This window comes from Centruroides sculpturatus, unplaced genomic scaffold (genome assembly GCF_000671375.1).
Source record: "Centruroides sculpturatus isolate CEXI.00-Female unplaced genomic scaffold, Cexi_2.0 scaffold380, whole genome shotgun sequence".
Classification (NCBI taxonomy): domain Eukaryota; kingdom Metazoa; phylum Arthropoda; class Arachnida; order Scorpiones; family Buthidae; genus Centruroides; species Centruroides sculpturatus.
This window is the reverse complement of record NW_019384570.1, coordinates 59,767-80,017: the sequence shown is the minus strand read 5'-3', so window position 1 is coordinate 80,017 and position 20,251 is coordinate 59,767. Positions and strand designations below refer to the sequence as shown.

Genomic DNA, 20,251 nt, shown 5'->3' with positions numbered 1-20,251 from the left:
AAACCATTGTAAAGACTTGTTCGGTTGGTTGGTACAGGTCAATGACAACATCGGTAGTTGGTAGGTCATTCTCTACCCCTCTCGAAGATCGGCAAATATGGTAGCAACCGGTAAATTACTGGAAAGTATTTCCGAACAACCTTAAAATTGTATGTGGCGCCATCTATTGCGAGATTTCATTAAAAAATGTTTCAAAATTTTTGGTTAATTCAGTCTTGATATATAATGGAAAACAGACCCACCACACAATTTTGTAAGGGGTTTACTAAACGGATAAATTGTATTTACGTTTAAAACAAAATTAGAAACATGCAATTGTTCAAAAATGCAACATCAATGGCATAATCAAGATTCTTTCAGAAGTAATTAATTCAAATTAGAAACTAAAAACTAATCACACATTTTGTGTAATATTATCAAGAGTGAATTCACCTAAATGTGTGTATTAAAAAAATTTATTGTACTAAATTCAATTTACAAGATGACCAAATAAAAGAAAGAGTAGATATTCAATCAACTTTATAAGATCATACTTTTCTTTATGAACGTTTATATGTGCAAGTTATTAAATATCCACAAACTAGACAGAAGTAATTAAATAATACTTAGAAAATACATATTCAAATATTAGCTATACAATTCTAGTGAAAGAAATTTTCATCCTTATGTTTGAGCAATGGATTTCATTTGAAAGCAGCTTTAATTTAAATCAGTCATCAATAAACAATTTTTAAAATATTTGAAGAAATTCTTTTATAGTAATATCACATTTAAACAGTTACAAACTTGTAAAATATGATTCATGTATACATATATTATTCTATGAATCAGTTTCTATGAATATTATTGCTTTGATTATGAATCAAAGCAATAATATTCATAGAAACTGATCAGATGAGAAAACATCAAAAATATAGTGAAATCTAAAATCAACAACTCTTGCAATCATACCCCTAAGTTGTTTCCCTACATGAATGCAATAATTTCAGAAATGCACACCAGTAGACTTGTAAATGCATAAGTACTTAACCTAAAGCTATTAATGTAATGCGTGCGCTGTGGGATCCCACCTCTTCCTCCCTCTTCCTGCCCCCACTTTCATCCCCTATCCTTCGCATTTCTCCTTCTTCCTTCATTTCTTTTCCCCTCCTGGTCGTACCTATGAGTGATACCAGGAGTTCCCCACTTTTCATAAATAAAATAAAATAAAACCTAAAGCTATTTATATATGCTATTATGTAAAGTAAAAAAGTACAAGTAATAAATTTTAATTGTATTGGAATGCTTTGCAACAACATATGTCAAGTATACTGAATGAAGTATAATTATTTCCACAGAGCCAAAAAGTATTGTGTCCACTATTCATTGTTGTTATACACTAACAATAATCCATTACAATAGTTTAAATGTGACTGGCAAATGTTTTTGACAAGTATATACTCCATACTAGAGGCACACAGTGTACATGCCACTAGGTGCAAAATGAAAAACTAATTTCAAACTCTCCTAACAGACAAATAATTAAAAACAATTGTCATCAATAAGCTATGCTACAATATTAATATTGAAATATTATAAAGACTGTTCATGTTTTAACAGCATTTACTGTTACATTATATGCATATTGTTACAGAATGCCACAAATTCACATTTACCTCTGCTACATATTAATGTTGTATAATGTACTGCTGAAACATTTTATAGAAATCTAACTTGCAACTTGTTAAAAATTTTTCTTCAAAGTGCAATTAAAGAGCACGAGGAATTAATAAACCTTTGATATTTTTTAAATATTTTCATATAAGACTGAAACAAAAGCAAAACGATTTGTTCTTAAACTAAATGCTTCACTATTCCAGACATGGTCTAAAGCAGTGGTTCCCACAGTGTGATCTGCAAATATGCTCCACAGACTGACCTAGACATTGTTCCAAATCGCAATTCTATGCCATTTAGCTAGAAGAAAGAATATTTTCAAGCATCGCATATCTTTTATATCAGGTTATTGGATGAACAAAATATTATGACATACATCTAAAGTGATATTTACAAGGAATTGGATGAGACCTAGGTAGTTCATAGTGTATCCCTGAATCAGTTTAAGTGGTCTACAGATTGAATAAATTTGAGAGAATCACTAGTCTAAAGGCAAAAACTCAGTGGCAAATAAATGCTAATGTTTATATAATTTAGTGTTAGAATTATTTTAATAAAAAAAAGATCATTACTGAAAAGCTTTCACAAAACATAACCTTGTTTAAGAATATGTCTGATCATAAATTATATGCCAACTTTAACTGTCAACAATTTGATAAGTTCCTTATTGTAATTTAAATTATAAGATTTTACAAAAGGATACTCGTAAAAAAAGTTTTTAGCATTAAAATTTATTTTTTGACATTTCATTCTTCAACTAAAAAAATTAGATTACAGATTTAAAAACAGTAAAATTTTTACTGAAGAATTCAATCAATAACATGTTATATAGTAATCAAGTTGAGAAAATTATCGTCTAGGCGTTAATAACCAACATCTGTCGCTGCTACAAACAACAAGCGATTTCTCAACTTGCTTATCTAATATCCGGCGTGAAGTCCAATAATAATTTTTCACTTTTAATATATAGTAATTCTTAAACATAACAGAAAAAGAAAATAAAATTAACATAGTGCTGCATAGAATGCTATCATCACTGAAATGGAATTAACCTGAATAATGATGTTATTGCATCATTCTCCATGATCATCTAAAGCATGAATCTGGAAAACTGTTGCAACATTAGGAAAAAACTAATGCCTTTCTTGACTAGAGAGCAGAAGCAATGAATCATAATGCTTCATGTTAACATCCCAGCAATGAATTTCCAGTAAACAATGTTTGATAAAGATTATTGAACTTGGATTCCAGTACTGAAAACATTGTTTACAGTTACTGGAATTAATTTCGAGTGATTAATCTCTTACATCACATTAATATTCCTTCCGAAAGAAATATAGAAACATTAGTTAATTTAAAAATATCCTTCAAAATCACGAGATGTATAATGTTAATAAGATACTGTTTTACAAATGCACAATTTTATGCAAACATTAAAACTAACAACTAAAGCAAATCAATGGGGAACCAGATTCAGTATGTAAGCTCTGTATACAAGTATCATAACATCTATTTTTGCATACATTTAATGATAGAAATCTTACAGAAAGCTGATCATGTACTTACAATCCAATCCAGAGATACATTTCAGAATCAGTGAAAATAGGATCTAAAATTGGTTAATTTTTAAAATTTATTGATCAATAAATTGGTGTGTTAATAAGAATTATAATCAAAGATTTATTCAATGGTTAAATATGAGGACAATCCTCAGAAATCATGACCAGTCACCAGAAATTTGCTATTGTGATAATTTTATGACGTTACATGAATTTATACTAAATGAATAAAAACTATGCTTGTATGTAAATATATTTCTAAAAGTCATTGATAAATTTACTAAATTTTAACAGCAGTAATCACTATTTTGAATTTTTTTGATTTAGTACAAACTTCTTTAGTTCTATCTAATACTATTGGGTTGTTCGGAAAGTAAGTTCGTTTTTTTTTACCACTAGACGGATTAGTCGTATTTTTCCCGCCATTTTCGTTCTAAACCGTATTATTATTATATATTTTGACAGCAAGCATTTTATGGCTTATTTGTAAAAAATTTTGTTTGATTTCGTGCAATTGTTTATTTTTTGTGTCCCATCAAATATGGAAGATCGAAAGCAGCATCTTCGGCATATTTTACTTTTTTATTACCAAAAAAATAAAAATGCCGTTCAAGCAAGAGAAAAATCGTGTGACATGTATGATGGAGATGTGTTGACAGAACGACAGTGCCAAAACTGATTTACAAAATTTCGTTCTGACAATTTTAGTATTGAAGATGCACCACGTTATGGATGGCCAATTGAAGCCAATAAAAACAAAATAAAAGTACCGATTGAAGCAAACTACGGAATAACAACACGTGAAATCATTAAGAGATTAAATTTATCAAATTGAATTGCTTATGAGTACTTGAAACAAATTGGTTTTGTTTCAAAGCTCGATATATGAATTTCACGAGTTCTTAAAGACAAATGCTCTATTTGGTGGGATATTAAAGAAATTTTTTTTGGAGCTTTTACCAGACAATTTAACAATTAATTCGAAAGTGTACTGCATTCGAGTAAACAAATTGCATATCATCATCACACAGAAAAAGCCGGCCAGAATTGATAAAAAAAACAGCTGTAGTGTTTTACCACAATAATGTCAAATTTCACACAAGTTTGGTAACTCGTCAGAAACTGTTATAACTTAGATGGGACGTGCTATCACACCAACTGTATTCGCCAGATCGAGCACACTCGGATTATTACTTGTTCCGGTCTATACAATTTTTTTAACTGTAAGACATTTACTTGAAATGACAATGTCAAAAATCACTTGGATCAATTTTTTGTAAGCAACGATCAAAACTGTTACGAATGTGAAATCGTGCTACTACAGTACCAGAAACGATGACAACAGGTATTTGACCAAAATGGTCAACATATAATTCAATAAAATATTTATTTATTATAAGAATATTGCGTTTTTTTCGACAGAAAAAAACGTACTTACTTTCCGAACAACCCAATATATTTAATCAGAAAAGAAACTTTTGTAAAATCTGAGAATTCATTATAAAATAATTATCAGACACTAATGATAGAAAACCAAGAAAAAGTTCATTATTTAATTATGATAATTAAAAAATTTATTGATACAAATTAAATGTTTTTGTAAATGTAACAAAAAATTTTTTAGAATTTATTGATTTTAACATAAATGTTCCCTGACAATTTATTAATCAATACAGTCCATAGTGTCACATGTTTTAGTGCAATGCAAGTTAGTTGGTTAAAATTTTTTTAACTATTTTTATTTTCCCAACTCTGTTATATAATAAAGTAATGCAATCAGTCAAAAAATGACCCCCCAAGGTTTTTATACTTTTGGACTCAATGTGTCAATCGAGAAAAACAAATAAATTAGTGGTTTTTTCCTGCTTATGTGTGGAAAGGATGATTTTATTCACACACTTTGAAGTTTAATAACTCCTGTGGTTTTTGTTGAAAATTTCTGAAAGTTTGCAGGTAGGCTTGTGTATTAGGGACATTGATGCTATTAAATTTTGATGGTTAAAGGTTGAGGGTGTGGGAAGATAGAGGGGGTCACATGTCATATCTTGAATGGGATCAGACTTAAATGAAGATTTTACTTATTGGCATTTACAATTTTTTATAAAACCCACAAAATTAAGCTTTTTGCCAGTTTGTCATAATTAATTATATAAAAAGCTTTTTAAATAAAATATCATAACAGATGCAGTTTTAAATGTTGCTGGGAAAGTTAAGCAACTCATTGCTGAATTTTTAGTAAAATTATTTCTGTTCCTAATATAAATCCAAATGGTTTATATGATTTTTGCAGTTTTTTAAATTACAAGTTTACACTAATAATAGATGTGAAAATGTTGATAAATGGAAAATATTGAATAATGAAAAAATGATTATTTTAAGAACAAAAAGGATATTCTATATTTATATGATTTCTCTCTTGGCAACTGAAGTAATCATCTGTCATAAAAAAAGTTACTTAAGTATTTATAATTTTTCTTAGGGAGATAATGAGTACATTCCAGTATGTGTCAAACAGTGCATCAGTGAGCTCTAATGAAGCAATAAAGCCACCTCAATGGTTATATTATTAACACCATTTTTACTACTTATGCAAAGTTATTTTGACAAAATAAATCTGAAAATTACAATAAAGTGTTGTTTACTTCTTCCATCTTCTTATGTTGCAAGATATTCTATACTTTTAGTGAATGTAAGATGTTTTTGCATGGAAATTGTTAGTTACTGAAATCCTGAAATTGTAAGCATTCACTATCCCATTTAAATATAAGTGGACAATCAGAAGATGTTCTATAGACAATCACTGTAAATTTGCATAAGAAACTGTAATGAAATTTTCTCAATTTTCATAAGTTTTTAGATTTAATTTTTTTAAAATAATTATCAAAATTATTTGTTATGGAAGTTACATTGAAATGAAGTCAACATGTCTATAATTGGACAGTTTCAATATCAGTTTGATATTGCCAATCAAAATCACTTATTATATTTCACTTTCAAAGCTAGTTGCTTTGGGATCTCAACACCAGAAGGTGCACTTGTATCAAAATCCTACATCCTCTGTTGTGAAGTGTGAAGTTATGCTGTAGTAAGTAGGTTGCAGAACAATGCAATGAAGACACTGTATGTGAGCTGCATTAAGTTGCATCTAGTGCAGATCTTTGTGGTTTAATAACAATACTTAATAATAATGAAAATAAATTTGTTTATAGAGTCTGCCAAGTTCTATATTTTTATATACTTATTATTCTATCTCAGATGCAGTAAAAAGAATAAAACTTTCCTTAAAGGGCAGAAACCTCTTAATAATGGACTTGTATCGCATGAAATTTATATTGATTTTCATAAAATATTTTATTTCCTAATAGTGGGCTTTCTGAATAACAGATGTAAACACTAAAATCTTAATATAATAGTTAGTCCCTATTTGTTATCATAAAAATTAGAACCTTGCTTGTCTCAACTCAAAAGTACATAACTGAAGAAATGAAGTAATCTTTTCAGTTTTACAATGAACAAATTTAAGACACACACTACTTAAAAAGAAACATTTTACAATTCCTTGCATGCATCTGTTATTGAGAAATTCTGCTGTATAAAATTTAGGAAAACTTTTTGTTTTACTGAATTATTTAATCCATTTATTAAACTGATCTATTTTATTTAACAAATGCTAAAAATATTTTAAAAGAGAATGAAATTTTTCATAGCCATACAAATTTTCTGCCAATACAGCTAAATGAATCTAAGTAATTTTGAATGCTTTATCTTAAAAAAAATTACAAATAATCCATACAAATTTTTCACAGAAATCAATAATTAATGTGCTAATTAAAAATTGTTCTTTTGGAAATGACAAGTTTTTGACCGACTTATCTACAAAACGGTACAATTTAGATTTATGTAATTTAATACATATTAAAATATAATTATCCACTATAAAACTATTTTTACTTTCCTGGCTCTGTTATATGTAACAGAAGAAAAGTATAGAAATCAGTCAAAAAAATGGCCCACAAGATTTTTACATTTTTGTTTATTGTTTACAGGAGTTATTTATTAAGTGTTATTAAGTATCAAAGACAGTGGAACAAAATCACTGTCTTTGATACTTAATAACTCCTGTGCTTTGTCAAAAATTTCTGAAGTTTTATAGGGAGGTTTGTGTATTAGGGGATTGATGCTATTAAATTTTGGTGATTAATTAATTAAAGGTCGAGGAGATAAAGGGAGTCGTGTCATATTGCCAATAACGAGTAAAATCTCATTATTAGCATTTACAATTTTTTTTATAAAACCCATCCTTACTATCAAAATTAATCTTTTGCCATTTTATAATAATTATAAAAAAAGTTTTTAAACTATCATAACAGATGGCGCCACCAAAATTTTAATGTTGCTGGGAAATTAAGCAACTCATTGCTGGAGTTTTATTTTACATTTAAAATAAAGTATTTCTAATAAAGTGCATAAAACAAATATAAGGAAAGGATTGAAAATTGTGATGTTAAGTATCTTGAATGCAGATAGAAAAATAGACATATAAGAAAATGTACAGATGTTGGAAAAAAGTAGATATATAAGATATCTGAATAAGAGTAATGAAAAATGAAGACAGTGAGACTGCTACCTGTAGCACATAAGTGGCTGTTATATAAGATGTTAAGGCATAGTTAGCACACATAATTTTAATTAAGTTTCAAGAAAATACACTTATCTAGACATCTACAAAGGAAGAAAATCAGATGAACCAAGCAATCTGTAAAATATATTTTTTTGAAAAGTAAGATGCCTGTTTTTAACTTAATCCTTTTCTTCTTGTTTTTTAAACGTAAGTTATATCATCATCATCATGAAATTTTGTCTGAAATACAGTAGTCAGATGACAACAGAATTTTAAAATTCTATTTGAATTCTTACTTTGCTCCAAAAAAATAAGAGAAAAGTTTTCGTATCCATAATTTATTAACAGTAAATAATTTGATTTGATTTAAAAAGTTTGTATCCTTGAAAATATTGTTCAAAATTGTACATTTTATAGATTTTAAATATAATTAAAGCAGAATTTTGTTGTTGTTGTTATTATAAAGCTTAAACTTAAGTTGTTTGCCTTGAGGCCATCTAATATTAATTAATAATTCATATTTCCTTCTTTCAAAAAATCCAGATTCTATGGAAAAAAATTAAGATGCCAAAACAGAACTATTTTATGTTATAAATTAAGATAACAATTTAGCAGATTTCAAAATGCAAACAAAATCCTGCTTTCATATCATTTTCCTTCATCTTTGAATATGTGAAATTTTGAGAAAATTAATTTCTTCTAGGTATTGAAACTACTTTCATGCTCAAGTTTTCAAACTTCTAAAATTTTGCATAAATACTATTGATTGTCTTTGTTTTAATTTTCATTTTAAAACCAAACAGTATAAAATAAATAATAAATATGGTACTTAATTAACATAAAAATTTAATTTTACAATTATAAAAAATAATCTCAAAAATAGTTTCATGAAAATCTCAAAATGTACTAACAGAATTATATATGAAATAATACTAAATTATGAAGAATATTAAATCCTGAAATTTTACTTTCATTTAGTATATCCAAAGCAAATGGCTTTTGTTAGGATCTTAGCATGTAAAGATCTCTAATCATAAAAATCGGTATTTAAGAACTAACAAAGAATTGGTTTAACAGTTTAAACTGGACACCTCGGGGATGACTTCGGACTGGACACCGATCTTTTGTTTGGGTCTAACTGACCCAAACAAAAGATCGGTGTCCAGTCCAAAGTCATCCCCGAATCTCACACCCATACGTAAGTGTAACCTGATTGGTTCCAGATCGGACCCCGGTTGTTAGGTTTTCACACATGCAAAAACAACCAACCCAACAGCTTTACAAACAGAATCTTCTCTTTGACTAATGTTTGCATTAAAGAAATCCATAATAAGCTTTCAAAATGTGTCATGTATACTGTAGAAATACAAACAATTCCTGTAAAATATATACTGTGACATTTGCAAGTATTAAATCTACTTGATATTTGCAATGTTTCTTTGTTTATTTAGAATTTATTTAGAAAATATACCTATATTATTAATCATTAGCAGTGTATATTAAATTGCTCTATTTTATCTATTTTGAATGATTTCATCAAAAAATGTAAATTCAAAACTACAATTTTAGTTGAAGTAAATTTATATATATATATATATATATATAAAATTACACTTAAATACAATTTAGACTCAATAAATCTCCATCCGATTGAATTTACTATATTGTAATTTGAAATCAGAATTTTTTACATATTTTCTTATTTTGATTACACCAATCTTTCTTCATTTTGATGATTTAAAATAAAAGAATATGCAGAAAAATCTATCACATCATTGCATTAGCAATGTTTGAACATTTTATAAGTTTTCTAGGTATAATTTTTTCAAATACAGGTAACCCCCGTATAACACGGCACTTCTATAGCACGGATTCGCTCTAACACGGTTCGAGAATTGGTACCATCCCCCGTATAACACGGTACTTTTATAGCACGGATTCGCTCTAACACGGTTCGAGAATTGGTACCATCCCCCGTATAACACGGTACTTTTATAGCACGGATTCACTCTGACACGGTTCGAGAATTGGGTAAAACCCTCGTACAACAGGAAATGTAATAAATTTTTACATACTTAAGTAATAATAGTTCACGAAAATTATTATTTTCGTGAACTATTAGTACTTAAGTATGTAAATTTTCTCTTCTCGCCTTCTGTCGATACACGTGGTCCTTCTCGAAACTTGTTTCAATGTTGCCAGATCGCGACGCTTCTGCTTCTGATGTTGCCGAATGTTTTTCCCTTATTCCATACTTGCTTTATTCTTCATAAGTGCTTAGCACCATATAAGGAAATTTATAAAGACCTTTTAACTAGAAGCAAGCAATCTAAAATTACATACATTTTGCAAAAGGTAAAGCATGGATCTGAAGATAATGCAGAAAAATGCTCAGAGGATAAGGATAACTTGCCAAAAAGAAAACGCTCTCGGTTAATTAATAGTGTTTTTAGTGATGACGAAGAAAACATTGTTTAATTTATATTAATATGTATCACTTAAAAAAATTTTAATGAAGATATTTATCTTAATTATGAAAATATACTAGCATGTTTTTTAATTTTTGGAACCTAACCCTCCTTTTCGTATTAGTTCTTTGTTTCGTATAACACGGATTCGCATAACACGGCAATTTTTTGGAACGTAACTACCATGTTATACGGGGGTTACCTGTATTCTCAAACCAAAAGATTAATATAGATCAGAAGAGATGTACTTCACCATCTCTAAATATACTTTTAAATTTCATTTCAAATATCATAATGATTAAAAAATCAAAAAATTCAAATGCAACATATTAATAATGGTGAATGCATTATAAGAATATTCAGATTATGTGCTGAGGCCTTTGGCTATGTCACAACACTAGATGCTTAGTTTTAAACAAAAATAAAATTATACTTTTATTGTATTTACCCATGTCCTTCCCGCAATGCTTTCAATTTTAAAAAACTTTTTACATGTAATTGTATAGCACTGTATAATTGACAAAGGAACCCACTGTTTGATGAACATGCAAAATAAAAAGTAGGAAAATTGCTCAGCCAAGGGGTGTATGCAAGTCAAGAAAGGTTGGAAACTACTAGTTTATGACATACTGTACTTTAATGGCAAATAATTTTATACTGTAGTGTATATTCTAAAGAAAACACAAATCTTATCAATACATCTTAGCTAATGTGTATTCTAAAATTGTCTTTTGGTGTTAAAGAGCTTATAAACAAAAGAAAAATAACAAATTTATTAAAATAAACTGTATAATCTTCAAGCAATTTTGATAATGTTAAGATTTATCTTTGGATGTTTACAATAGAAGAACAAAATAAAAACATTTAATATAAATTATTACTCAATTTCTAATTATGTAAAATAATATAGAGTTAATAACTGATAATTTTATTATTATTCTCTATTGAAGATGTTAAAAATATGTCTACACAAAAATGTTAAATAATAAATAATATAGTGCCATTTGATGTATACATACTACAGGATGAGAAAGAAAGTCACTTAACAATCCTGCTATAGAATATAGAATAAACCCAAAAAAATGTATATTCAGCACATCATGTAACATGCATAACTCTAACCCTTCGAGGTAGGTCAATAAAATCTTTCAGCAATCAATTCCACATGAAATTCTGACCGTAAATGATGTGTCACACAACCCCCTTCCCATTTACAGTTTCGGAGTTGTATTCAATGTGGCTGCCATCAAGACGGTGGCCATGCATGTAACACACGTCAATTTGTTCCAAACATAGTGAATTAACTTTAGGTACATTCTATATTCTGTAGCACAGGTGTTAAATGGCTTTCTTTCCCACCCTGTACATGAAATTAATAGAAAATAATCAAATTGCTGAAACAAATCAATATAACCGTCTGAAAAATTATATAAAAGTTATTTTTGTACACTTTAATGAATATTTTATTATTCATATATTCAAATAGAAAACAAAAATTTAGCTAGAGTTAATTTATTATTATTAAAGACTGACTTGTATAAGAATTCAATATTAGACCTCCTGCTAGAACTCATTTATAATTATTTATGTTTCCAAAACTTTTAAAAATTTAACTGACAGAATATTAGTTACAGACATTCTCATATCTAAATTATGGATATGCTAGTGATAAAGTTTACCCCTTGAAAATTGCTACTTTGCAAATATTCTTGCTTCAAATCAATACTCTCATACTTGCCATTTTGACAGCAGTGTTTCCCAGTGTGGTATGCAATCTTGTATCAGATTATACATAAAAACTCCCAGAGTTCAAGATTGGAATATGAAATAATAGTACATAAGATAAGTTCAGTTGTGGTTGAAATTTTTAAAATATATAACATGTGAATGTATAAAGTAAATTAAAAAAAATTTACATTGAGAATTACTAATCCAGCTAGAAAAGTTTAGTAAAGACTTTTTATAAATCAGTTTTCTCTTTGTTAGTTATTTTAGAGGCATAGTCCTCATAAAATAATAATTTTTGATTTTTTTTAAATTTATTTATTAGATACCAATGTATAGAAAATAATGTAAATCATATAGGCCTATACAGTATATACATAGTAATTTAAAAAATGGCAATTCAGAAATTTCAGAACCACTGCTGCAATAAAAATTAAACCAGATATGATGTACTGTACATGGATAGATCAGGTAAGTCAACTAAGGCATCAGTTGGCACTACAGCATCATTATTTCAACTGTTGCCTTGAAAAATGGATGCTTCAATTGTTGATTGCACATTACAGGAAGAGAGTTTCATAATCCAGTTTGTGGGTAGATGGCATAAAACCTACAAAAAAGAACTGGAGTACATTGGCACAGTATGAAAACATCCATATTTCAGAAAAAGTTTGTTACTTCATGACATCACACATCCTCAAACCATCTTAGAACTGTACAAACTATTGAGATAAAGTTTGATATTCTTCACTATCCACAGTATACAGCCAGACCTCGCTCTCATCAATTTCCTCTTCTTTGGATCCTTGAAAGAAACACTATGTGGTTGCAGATTTCATAGTAATGAAGAGGTAAAAGCAGCAGTGCAAAATTGGCTATTTGTCCAGCCAAAAAAAAAACAAAGGAAAAAAAAAACCCATTTCTCTGAGAGCATCTGTAAGTTACTGGGTTGCTAAAACAAGTGTATAACAGTAATGAAATTGCTTTGTGTGTCATAATTTGCTTAAGTCAAAGATCATGTTTTTTGCTTAATTAATTTTTATGTTACCGAAACAGAGATGCATCTTATATTTACAGTGAACAGTTGTCATTGTAATTATTACTGGTGCATTATGCATTAAGAGTTTTTGGCTGTATTGTTTAATATCACGTCAGTTCAAATAAATTTCACTAGTAATAGGTGTTCAATTTAAACTCCTTTTTTACTCTTAAAATGCTTTCAAAATGGCATTACAATGCAGTATTAAAAAATTGTATATACAGAAGAGCACGTAAAGAGCTGCTGAACATTACTTTGTGGCAATTGTATTGTTCATTTAACAAAATTGATTAACAACTTAAAATTGAATTTCAAATTCACGATGAAATCAAAGAAGTGCAGTATATAGAATTAAACCTTATTATTACGTTATTAGTTTCTGCATAGTAGTTTGTGGTCCCATGGAAGAGAGGCTAGGTTTTTCATATTAACAAGTTCGGTAAATACAAAGTGCCAATTTTTAAGACCCTTCAATTTTGTATTAACAGGGTTTGACTGTATATAACATTTGATTAAATTTCATAATATACAGTGGATTCATTATATAGAGATTAACCATCATAGTGAACAATTTTGTTGGCCTAAACTGACTATTCATATATAGTAAACTCTCAATATAGTAAATAGTTTTTTCAATTTCTTGAATTATTAATACCTTATTTAAAATCATTATTTTTTTCAAAAAGTCATCAACGAGAAGTGACAAATTCATATTACCATTTTGGTAACTGCAAATATGAACATAACCACAAAACTGCCACAGTTAATCGATGGCAAATATTAAAGATATTTTAAAATGTAAAAAGTTTGATTGATTACTAGCATGACAATCAAAGGCCTGGTTATCAACATTTTTAAATACCCAGCTTCAAACCCAGTTGAGTTTGAAGCTTATTTAAAAATGTTTGTCAAAACTGAAATTTGTGGATTGTCTGATAATTACTTAGCTTATAACACCAATCAACTTAAATCAATTAAGCTTGTATATTTATCAATAAATACTTTGATATTACAGCTGATGGATAAAAGTTCTTTACAAAAAAACCTTCTTGAAAATTTATTTTGACCATTGAACAAGCAAAACATTTTTTTACTATATGCTATTCACACTTCAGTCTGCTTGGGATGAAGTGACATCTTTTATTACTAACTGTTAAATTATAGCAAGATCTCACACTTTCTCTATTTTAATAACTACCAGTTATGATGAATACTGCATTATGCTAAAAGGTAATTTTTGAGGTAATCTTATACAAAATGACATCATCTGTATTAACTTTAAATTTTTCAAAATTGACAAAAATTTAGTTAAGTTACCTACAATATAAACGAAGACATTTGCAACAGTATAAATGCAATAAAAATGAGTTTTCTTCAGACACAGAAACTACAGCCAAATTTATTATTTATAGTTCTCCTCTATTGAAGCTAAGAAAGTAATTGAGATTCTTTGGAATTTCTTGATGAAAAATGAGAACACTTAATGTGTAATATACCTGGTCAAAGCCACAATGACCATTAGTTAGCTATTTATGATAATTATCTTTTATTTTGTGTTATTGCAAAATATTGGCAGGTATCATATTACTAATTAATATGTATTGCTTTGAAATCTATTCCAACATGATAGAAAAAGGAATTTGTAATTTGAGGAAGGAAAAAAAAAAAAAAAAAATACAAATTTTCTTTCATTGTAGCAAAGTTTCTTCTGTGTTGTTTTTGTAAATTTAGTTTCATTTAGCTGCAATAAACATTAATTTCTTTGCAACTTTTTTCTGTGAGAAATCTTACATGTATATTGAATCATTTTAAGAAAGTTGTCATGTATACATTCTCCTGAAGATATCCTTAGTTTTACAAAACATGTCAGAAGATGACTCAGATAGTAATCAAGAAAATGTTTCAGTGGCTGTTGATCATAGTAAAAAAAATAGTTTGGTACAGCAGTGGAACAAACAAAAGTTCTGATATCAAAGATGCAATTGGCAATCTGGATTGTACAAATATACTTTCCATCCATTGCTAAAAGAAAGTGATATCATCACTCCCATTGTGATAGATGGCCTAACTAGAAATAAAAGATCAGTGAAAGTGTCATCTAGTAACAATATTGCTGTTGATGGGAGATTTTTTATGCATCATTTCATCTTACTGAAAAATGTACATTAATATTTTGCATGCAGAGGGGGTCTGACCCATATGTACAATATCATAGAAATGAAATGGGTTGAACTTGTGACAATTATTCATCAACTATTGGATCTACTTTCAATAAATTCATGGATTATATGAAAAAAGTTACAGATAAGAATATAACCCAGAAGAATTTCATCCTAAGTCTGTTGAACTTCCTCAATACTTCAAAGAAGCTTTACAAAAGGTAAATAAACAACAAAGAGAAGAAATTAAAAGTCATCTTCTAAATGTGTGCAGCATCAAAACAAAATTGCAGAATGTACAATTAAGCCATTTGAGCAATGTAAAAAAATTGCCAAAAATATAAATGTAGAAAGTAGTGCTTAATTTACTACACTTTATAAAACTAGTTAGAACATTTCATATAGTTTTATTTTTCAACAAATTATTGTAACAAATTGGAATAACAAAATGCCTATAACCAAATGTCTTCACAAAACCTGAGTGGTAAAATGTGGTTAAGTATGCTGTGGTTAAGTATGCTGAAATTCCTCTAGTTCTAGAGTTAGTAGAACCACTTTTAAAATATATAGAAATTTTGTTTTTAAATTTCTGTAGAAAATTTATATTGTACAGTAACCAATAATACATCATTGACTGATAAGAATTTTTACAACTGTTGAAACAGTGAATGTTGTAACTTGTAAATTCCCTATATTGCAGTCCATTATATATAGATTTGTGTGTACATACAATGAAAAACCAATTTTTAACTTAGAATCTTTATCTTTGTTCATATTAATCAATGTAGAGATGGATCTGAGAACAGTTGCAAATTTAATCCCATTTAATGCACTTTAATAAAAATATCAGACCTAAAACATTGAATTTTTTTTATCAAAGTAAAAATTTAATATTAAAATCATTAGACAAACAGCTAAAATATGTGTATTAATTTATATAGAGATACTACTTTTGTGATTTATTCATCCAGTCTTGGCACATTCTACAGCAACATGCAGCATACTGTAGTGGTGTTACTAGTGATAAAATGTATATCTTATAGTAATCAGTTGATCATAGAACAGTACAGTACATATCATGTCACTTATGAAAAACTTTAACTTTCTATTGGCAAAACAGAAGCATTGTCTCCTGAATCTTTGCTGGGATGTTATCAATATTTTATTATAATTATCCAGAATAAACAAAAATGACTAAAAAAAATTTTGTATTATTATTAAAAAAAAAAAAAAACCATTAAGTATTTCTGGTTCATATTCTTACTCTGAATAGCAAACATATGATATTAATAATCATTTCATTTTTGAGCACAACTTTCAAAAATTGTAGACGTATAAACTCCCACTGTTGTCCGTCTGTCCTTCCTTAATCTCAAGAAAGGAGTTAGATGAAAGTCAAAACCTGTTATTAGAGGAAAACTTAGGGGAAGGAAGTCCCAATTATCTATATACAAACTTCCAGTTTGGACCAGAAGTCACGTTATTTCAATTAAAAAATTTTCTGCTTAACAGAGTGAGATCCTGAATGAACCAGCATGACTCCACTGTTAACAGGAAAAGTATGATGTACAGGGACAAGACACTATTAAAATTGAGAGCATTGTGACAATGTCACAATAAATAATTAAAGTACTTGTTTGTCTTGGTTTCTTCCAATATTAAATAGTGAGTATACATTTCAAGTATTTACAACTATAAATATAAGAATAATTTATATATTTTTTAAATGGGATATGTGAGATCCAAATAGCCCCCGGGTCTAAAATAATAATTTAAAAATAATATTAAATTTTTGTCATAAAATATTCTTTCGTTTGGGATGGAAAAATAACATTTTCTAGCGTGGAAAAACAGCTAGGAGAGTCACTTCCTTTGACGGAAGCATGAGCATCCTCTGTTTTTCCCTTATCTGCTAAAAATCTCGCCTCGATGGGAACTGTTTACCCATCATTTCTCCCCCTTCCCATCCGTTCACGTGGATAAAGCCTCGACTGATAATTGGTCGTAAATCAGAAGATACATGCAAAGTTCAACAGAATTCGAGGAGTTCGTCAGAAAATCTCATAGAGGAGAGACGTCTCCCATATTGGCTCCACACCGGCCTTAGGAGTTCGTCGACAGTTCTGAAAGTGACAAGACTCCACACAAGTGTTCTCTAAGGCCAATGCCCTTAAGAGTTCGTCCGTAGATCGGAGAGTGAAAGGACTCCACACTGATATGCCAGTAGAGCAACGCCTCGTCATCCCCTAACAAGTTACTCCTAAGTTATCAAATGAAGTACCTTCACGAATAAGAAGACGACACTGCCAAGTAAACAGGTCGTATGATTAAGGCTAATTTGTGAGCTCTCTTTCTCGTAAGTATATAGTTTGAGAATACATCTCTCTCTTGACTCGGTTATAGACTAAAAATAGATTTCCTCCTGTCGCGATTGATATGATTATTCGTTCTTTGATTGACCATCTGAATTTACTGATTATTTCTTATTCTGTATTAATATTGTTTATTTGTTTATTAAATTATATATATATTTTGTTAAGAGATGTCTCTTGTCGAATCTCTGAATCAGATCTATGGCATAAATTTCACGTGTGTTTATCCGCGTTACGCAAGTAGATAAACTGGTGTCGGGAACCTGACATTTGGATAGAGACTACACAGTCTTTAACCCTCATTAAGCCTGAATATTACAGCCCTCCTATGAAGATTTAAGATCGGATCTCGAAATCCGAAACTTAGAGAACAGATTTCGGATAATCTGTGCCCATAAGTGATATAGGATTAACCCTATACCCTTGGCTGACTCTCACAGATACTGTTTCTATATTTAGAATAGTTATAAATGCAGATCAAAGTATAATACATTTAAACTTGTATATGAATAATGTGTGTAACAATCTGTTTAAATTTCAAAAAAGTATTGCTATATATAATTATTGACTGAGAATCAAAATTTTTTTAAAATATTTCTTTTCTTTTTGAAATTATCAAATAGCAAAGTCATTTACAAACAAGAAGAATTAATCTAACTTAGGAAACATAATTTACATCTACAGTATTTGAATATAAAACAATAGGCCTTTACAAAGTATTATAGGGGGAACTAATTTTAAATACATATAAACTTGGTTCATTAAATAATCTTTCAATTACTGAAAATTAGAAGAGAAAGAATTAAAAGATACATTGCAGAATTGAAACAACACATAAGGGCGACTGGGCATAGTTGTCACAGTGCAAATATCGCCTATATAATCAAAACTGAATGTTCACGTCATCCAGGAGTAGGTTCATTTACCCACTCGTCTATGTCATTACAAAATTTGAATAATATCCATTGCATTGTTTTCCGTAAATTAGCGGTTAAAAGATTTACAGCAAGTTGTGTAAACTTTGATGCATCATGTCTTGTGCCATTTGAAAATTTGCAATTAGTAAAAGGTGAGTAACAACTGTATTTCCTATTAGATGGGTCCATAATGTATATATGCATTACAAGCAATTGAATTTTCTATTTTGAAATTAGAAACTATGAGTCAATTTGTTAAGGAAGTTCATTTGGGGCAAATTGTCACTAAGACTGATGACTCATCAGAAGAGAAAGAAAAGACCTTCTGTTTGGTTTGTGGTGAGGGTTTGGTCTCACGAGCTATGTACAGATGTAAATCCATATTATGTTTGTCACAACTGTGACTCTGAAGATAATATGTAAAGATTCAAGTTACTTGTCTTTATCAGAATAAATAATAGTAAATTACTAATCTATTTCCTTTATAGAATTGGCACGAGTAAATGTCATATTACACATAATTTAACATAACCAAAATAAACTCAGGAAATGCGAGAACTTAGACTACATATGCCCTGTGACAATATACCCCTTACGCTGTCTTATGCTGTGACAACATACCCAGTCTAGGGGTATGTTGTCACAGCATAAGACAGTTTTTAAAATAATTAATAACTATGACAAAAAATTATCGAATGTTCATATATTTATTATAAACCAAATCAAAAGATATGTAGGTGTATACATTTTCACTTAAATCTAAATAGATATTATATAACCCTAAAACTAGAAATGACTAAAAACTGACAACTAGCCCTGGTCTCCCCTATTATCTTTATGCACAGAGAAATGAAGTAAAATTTCAAAACTAGATTGTAAATGTCTTAGTATCAGATTTTTTATTTAAACAGTTAAGTTGAAAAGTTATGCTAATGAAAGAAATTTCAATTAATATTCAGAGTTAAAAAAATTCTTATAATTAATGATCTCCAAGTGTTTTTCTTGTTTTTAGGTTAAAGAAAGAGAGAATATTTTTGTAAAATGTATATATGCATTATAATAGTCATGTCAAACTTGCCCATGGGTATCTGCTGAGGTCCAACAGGCCATTTGTTCCTATTTGATCATGCCTTCTAACTGACAGCAAAGAAGTTTGAAAGTTGGAACCTTATAATTTCCCAACGAATGCAAGAAAATTCTCCTCTCTGCTTCACTCAACAGTATGGAAAATTATCTGATATAAGCTTAATTGGCCTGACTTAAGACATAATTATGATAATCAGATAATATTCCTTTGCCCATTATTAAAGTTGCAGCAGATGCCCATGAGCTTGTTATAATATATAGAGTACTATATTATTACCTAAAAATTTATATTTCAAAACAAACAGAAAAAAAAATTGGATAAAGATTACTATAAAGTCAAACAAAGTAAAAAATTGCTGAATTTTATCACTAAAATACATCTTAATCCAAAAATACATCTTAATATTTTTGGACACAAAGGTTCATCCGAGAAACTTCACAATTTTATTTAAATTATATCAATTTTATCACTTAGCATTTAAGATTGACTTTCTTGCTTTAAAACATTAAATTATTGTTACAGAATACACCAATAAAATGTTAGAATTATGAAAAAATTAAAACGTGCCATTTCTAAGGCTGCGTACACACTAGGCGTTTTAATAAATGCGTGTTAGCTCGGCGTTCGACGAGCGTTTTTGGAGCGTAC

At 29.0% G+C, this 20,251-nt stretch overlaps 1 protein-coding gene across 2 annotated transcripts in view; it reads right to left on the bottom strand.

The window, feature by feature from the left end:
* Positions 1-20,251, bottom strand: part of LOC111624150 — a 74,900-nt gene that overhangs the window by 4,595 nt on the left and 50,054 nt on the right. The gene's annotated exons all lie outside the window — the stretch shown is intronic.